General features: G+C 46.4%; 1 protein-coding gene across 3 annotated transcripts in view; it reads left to right on the top strand.

The window, feature by feature from the left end:
• The first annotated feature begins 2,138 nt into the window (after positions 1-2,138).
• FIGNL1 (fidgetin like 1) overlaps positions 2,139-6,000 on the top strand; it is a 51,703-nt gene continuing 47,841 nt past the window's right edge. Inside the window, exon 1 of one of the 3 annotated variants that reach the window (XM_086964965.1) lies at positions 2,139-2,210. The gene's annotated coding sequence lies outside the window, so the exon portion shown is untranslated. Of the gene's footprint in view, positions 2,247-6,000 lie in introns of all 3 variants that reach the window. The other 2 variants (XM_086964966.1, XM_086964967.1) reach the window with 2 other exon arrangements.

Raw genomic sequence — 6,000 nt, 5'->3', positions numbered from 1 at the left:
TCTGCTGCATAAACTGCAGCTTTCACAAAAAATCACAATGTTTCTAGCTCAAACATATCAAAAGTCACTGAAGAGAAAGCTTAGCTCCACACAGTGACAGATCCTGCGCAAAGGTTAACGGGATACCTTTCATTTGCATGTGGTAAACTGGTACAAGTTTGTTAAACTTTGCCCAGACAGGACCCATAGCTGTTAAAACAACCATACAATACTGCTGCAGATTGTGCCATGTTATACCTCATAATTTGTATTTTCTCATCCTATAATTCGATCAATCTAGATGCATACTTTGGTCTTCCATTGCCACATAGTTGCAGTGGTTCCGACTTAGATCGTGGTTCAAGACTCTAACAATATACCAGTCCATAAGTAGGGCCCATAATGCTATTATGACTCTAAACCCTTCCTGGTTTGTTCATAATTTTTAAAAGCTACATATATTTTGTCACCCATCCACCTAATTGGTTAATTGACCTGGTTAAGATTCCGTCTGCTCTATTTCTTATTCAATCCTAAACTTTCCTTTGACAACCGAACCTATGCATTCTGGGAGCTGTGGTTCTAGTTCACTTGGAGGAACACGATGGACCTTTAGATAACAATAGTTGTAGCAAAAAAAAAATCACTCCAATCAAAAACGTTTTATAGAGCGCAAACCAGACCTGTGAAGGTATCAGAATGCTTTTCAGGATTGACAGGTGGTAAAAACATTCTTAGGATGGGTGTTTTCAATTGGGATAGGAACAGGTGTTGAGATAAGAACAAGTAATTGGGATAGGAACAGGTAATTGGGAAAGGAACAGGTACTCCTTCTTAAATCCTCCTGAAGTCATCAGGAATAGTCACACTGTGTGAAGTCATCAGATACTCATTCTTAAATCCTTCTGAAATCATCAGGAATAGTCACACCTTATGAAGTCATCAGATACTCATTTTCAAGTCATCCTCAAATCATCAGCACTAGTCACACCTTATGAAGTAATCAGATACTCATTTTCAAGTCATTCTCAAGTCATCAAGCTCAAGTTTCTAAACTCTGCTGATGACTTTAAGTGCTTGATGATGTCTGAGGATGTGAAAATGACTTCTAGAGTAGTTGGATAATCATCCAATGACTCTGGGATGGCTTCTGAAGTAATCCTGGCTGACCTGGTTAGAGGGCCTACAGATGTAAACGATGCTGCATTCATATGATCGATTTCCAGGGAGCAGCCAGGAGACCCAGTCGACACAGGCTGCCTAAGCCAGGATCCCAATAGCTGTATCTGCAACCTGCTACAGGTGTCCGACTTAGGCTACAGCATGATGTTACATTTCCTGCCTGTGCCCCAGCCCGGGCCCCCAGCAATTGTTGCTGCCCTGGCAGTAGAACTTTAACAGGTGCCCGACCTCTCGCTGAGTGCTCTTAGTCTGGGACAGCTGAGCAGGTGGTGCTGAGTATCTTTAAATGACATGCCTCTCTTATAACAGCTGTGCCACTACTGCCCTTCCATTTCTGGTGGTTTGTAGCAGTTTTAAGATCTTCTAATGGTTTCAGATTGCTCAAATAAGTGTCATTTTTTATACTGAAATGATTCTCTGGTCTTCGGTGCTTGATTTTACTCACGAGAAAGTGTAACACAGTACTTGTTGAATGTCACTCCTTAGAACACTGAAAATATAAAAATGTCACATAAACAATCTGAAACCCTCGCAGCTATGTATATAAGCATCAATTGTCTCATCTTCTTGCTCACTCATTTGTTCAATCCATGCACTCTCATTATCTAATTTATTCATCCATAGATCTGCTCATGCACTTAGAAGTCACTATCCGTTCACCCTTATTTCCACGATCCATGCATTCTTCTATACTAACTATCCAAGAAGCCCTCGTTTAAATGTATTCACTTATTCATGCACTCAGCCACGCTTTCATTCACGCATGTACTCACACACCACATATCACAAATTCATAAGCTTCTTTGTTCGGAATCACAGAAGACATTGCTGGCAAATTATGAAATGTACCCCAGCGCTCAAGTGCTTATTACAACTGCTGCATGGTCACAAGGCTAAGATGGCCGCCATGGGACAGCATTTCAGTAGTAGACCTGTTAGTCCTATTTCTATTTCTCGGGTTTTCAGCTCGCTGCCTCTCTGTGCGTCTGATTTGCCAGGTGAGGCTGGTGGCGCCGATTTGTAGCGAAGTTGGAGAGAAACAGAGAGGAGTAAGAGTTGTTGTTGCTTTTAGCTCGTTCACGGGGGTAAGAAGAAACCTTGGCGCATCGGTATTTTGTTTTAAGAGAGGCGGGTGGGAATTCCCCACTGTCCCGACATTCTTGCTGGAGCAAGCCAATCTTAGTTTAAGAAGTAGGGAGCCCTGTCGGGTGAATCATTTGCAAGAGCGTAGCAGTCTAAAGACCCAGAATGTGGAGCTTTATTTAAAGGGTGGGAGTATAAGTGCACTGGCTTTGGACCAAAGCAATTAACGTCTTAGATACTTTCACCTTTCTAAAGCCAGGGCCGGCTTTAATTCTGGTGGCGCCCCCCTTCCCCCCGCCACCGATGACAGCCTCTAACTGATTCCCTCACCACTGCCCTTTAACAGTGCCCCTCAAGTCTCCAGAACCACTGTCTCTCGGATTCATTTCGTTTTATAGCACCACTCATACCAGTGTAAGGTGTCTGAGCACTTTACATCACACACACATTGCACAGACTGTGTGTAAATCAGTGTATAGGAAATGTTACATCAGACAGGACTACAAAGTGTAGTGTAGGAGTAACATTTCATCGATATTGGAGGGCAATATAGTTTGAGTCCTAATTCTGGAAAAGCACAAACTCAGAAGTTAAAATGTAACACAGTATTTAGGGGTTCTCTTTAACCCCGTCGGTGCTGTTGAAGGCCCCCGGCCGTCCCACGTGTCGGTGGCCGTCTGTACCCCGCCCACTGATTAAATCGCCAGCACTTCAGCGGAATTCGCGCTGCGGTCAACGGGTTAATAACAAGAATTGATTTGTACCCAAATTAATTCTTTTGTCAAAATTAGGATAATGAAAGACTGGGCAACAAAACATATTGCTCTAACATAATACTTTCAGTTTACACCCAGCTGTTTGATGACAGTTAATAGCTCATTGCTCTATATTCGGATTTTGACTTACATACCACAAGTAACAAAAGGAGCTCTCTTACAGAAGCAGTAACCCACAGACCTATTTACATTACATGCACTTTGTTCTCTGCATGGTACACGTTCTTAGCAGCAGGCATTATAACCCAGTGCGCTACCTTTGGATGAATCAAGACTTCCGTTAGATAAACCTCCTCTCTTTCCAGGAAGACGATTAATCATAGCAGTTATCTAGACATTTTAATTGATGTTTGAAAATTGCTGGAGGCCAGGAACACGTCAGCAGGTTATTTTAAAATGTTAATATACTTGCAACAATTGCGCCCTTATCCCAAGTCAGCGCCCGGTGCGGTGGCACCGATCGCACCGCCCTAGAGACTGCCCTGAGTAAAGCACCGCGCACAGCAATCAGGCAGAAAGCATCCAACCGTCCCCGTTGTTACAGACCTTGTGTGGCAACAGATATAATGCCCTTAAGTGTTTTGGAGACTTTTTATTGTGGTATGCAGGTTCACTGGCTCATTCGTACATTTTTCTCTCTAGATTATATGGATACACCCCTAAGTCAAGCTCTAAACATGATGAGTTTGCAGAGCGGACCGGAGAAACAAGTGCAATTTTCATGATGGTACCTTATGGAAACTCTGGAAAGCATGTGAAGTCACATGGATTCTCTAACTTTATATAATTTGCAGCTCTCCTTGTGAGCAGGGATAGCAGTGCCGTTGTCCTTTGAGTTAACACTCCGACCACGTAATTCCAGCCTTCCTTCCCAGACTATTATGACCATGTGATGAAAATAAAATAAAAAGTATGTAAACAACGATCCAGAGTGCAGTGGGGATCGGCGAGTTTGGGGGAGGGCCAGACATGTGGCTAAAAAGAAGAAAGTATTCTGCAAATATTTTGCTGACTTTTCACCTTTAGGTAATTACATATATAGTATAATGCACACACCTTAAATTGAACTTAAAGCACGCTACTCACCAGGGAAGGTCTCAGGGGGCGGGGGGTTAGCAGCTCCGTTCAGTCGAAGAGCCAGGTCTTGAGTGTCTTCCTGAAGATGTTCAAAGAGGACGCACGTCTGATGTTTTTCGGGACCTCGCTCCAGGTCTTGGCCACAATGTAGGAGAAGGCTCTTCCACCTGTTCCGGCTCTGTGAATGCACAGGGTTTTGGCGAGGTTGGCGGATCAAAGTTTTCTCTTGAGTACGTGGAAGGAGATTCTCACATTAAGGTATGGGGTACGGTGTTGTGGAGGCATGGGTGAGTATGATGTAGGTGACTCTCTTCACAACGGGGAGCCAGTGGAGGTTCCGCAGGTGTTAGGTGGTGCGTTCGTGACGAGGGATGCCGAGTATTAGTCTGGCTGCAGTGTTCTGTATGGTCTGGAGTTTGGGGAGCAAAGACCTGTTGATCCCGGCGTCGAGGGTGTTTCCGTAGTCCAGTCTGCTGGTTATGTGCGTGGGTGACGCTCTTCCTTAATTTGGGGGGGATCCATTTGAAGGTCTTTCGGAGGATGCGGAGGGTGTTGAAGCAGCGGGAGGCGATGGCTTTGACCTTTTGGGTAATGGACAGGGCGTAGTAGAGTACGATGCCGAGGTTTCGGGCGCAGTCCGTGGGGGTTGTAGGGCTGCTGAGGGCGGTGGGCCACCAGGTGTTGTCCCATGCAGAGGGTCTGAGGACCTCTGTCTTCTCCAACTTGAGCTTCAACTTGAGCTTCAGGCAGCTATTGCTCATCCAGTATGCGACTTCCTTCATTCCTTCCTGGAATTTGAGTCTGTTGGTGATGGGGTCCTTGGTGAGGGACAGGATGAGCTGGTTTTCGTCGGCATAGGATACTATGCAGAGTCCATGCTGTCTGACGACGGCGAGGTGGCCATGTGGATGTTGATGAGCGTAGGGCTGAACGACGATCCTTGGGTACTCCGCAGTTGGTTTCGGTGAGGAAGGGCGGCAGTCAGATTCTTTGGGTTCTGCCGGTGAGGAAGGAGCAGATCCAGTCGAGTGCGGTACCCTGAATGCCGGTGTCGTGGAGTCTGGCGGGGAGTGTGCGGTGGGAAACGGTGTCAAATGCTGCAGAGAGGTCGAGTACGATTAGGGCTGTGGTGTGTCCTAGGTCGAGGAGGGTGCAGATGTGGCGGCGAGTAGAGCGGTCTCGGTGCTGTGGTTGCTGCAGAATCCGGATTAGGAGGGTTCGAGGATGGAGTTTTCTTCAATGAATTTTGTTAGTTGGGCGTTGACGGTCTTCTCAGTGACTTTGGCCGCGAAGGGGAGGAGGGAGATGGAACGGTAGTTCTTGAGGTCCGTGGGATCTGCTGAGGGCTTCTTCAGTTGGGGTCTGCCTTCTGCTCGCTTCCAGTCATCTGGAAAGATGCCGGTCTCGAGAGTTGCGTTGATGGTGTGTCGTAGTTAAAGAGTGATGGGGGTGGTGGCTCTGTGGAAGAAGTGCGTGGGCAGTGATCCCTGTGGCTCCTGAGTGGATGCCTTTCATGGTTGAAATGGTCTCTTCGGTGGTGACTGGGGTCCAGGAGGAGATGGTGAGTTGGCTGTTCTTGCTGGCATATTAAGTGGTTTCGGAGTCAGGTGTCTGGTCCTGGAAGTTGTTGTAGAAGCCCTGGAGTTTAAGATGGAAGTAAGAGCCGAGCTTGTTGCAGAGTTCCTGGTATGGGGTGATGTCTGTGGTTTCGCTGGGGGGCTTGGTGAATTCCTGGATGACGCTGAAGAGTTCCTTGGAGTTGCTGGAGTTGGCGAGGATCTTGTTCCGGATGAAGGTCCTTTTGGTGGATCTGATGCGTTGGTGGTATTCAGTCATGCCGTTCTTGTAGGTGGCGCGATCTTTTGACGTTTTGCTGTTTCTTCAGTTCTTCTCAAGATGTCTA

Source organism: Lissotriton vulgaris, chromosome 4_1 (assembly GCF_964263255.1).
Source record: "Lissotriton vulgaris chromosome 4_1, aLisVul1.2, whole genome shotgun sequence".
NCBI classification, from domain to species: domain Eukaryota; kingdom Metazoa; phylum Chordata; class Amphibia; order Caudata; family Salamandridae; genus Lissotriton; species Lissotriton vulgaris.
Note: the sequence above shows the minus strand (reverse complement) of the source record. Positions and strands in the feature narration are given on the sequence as shown.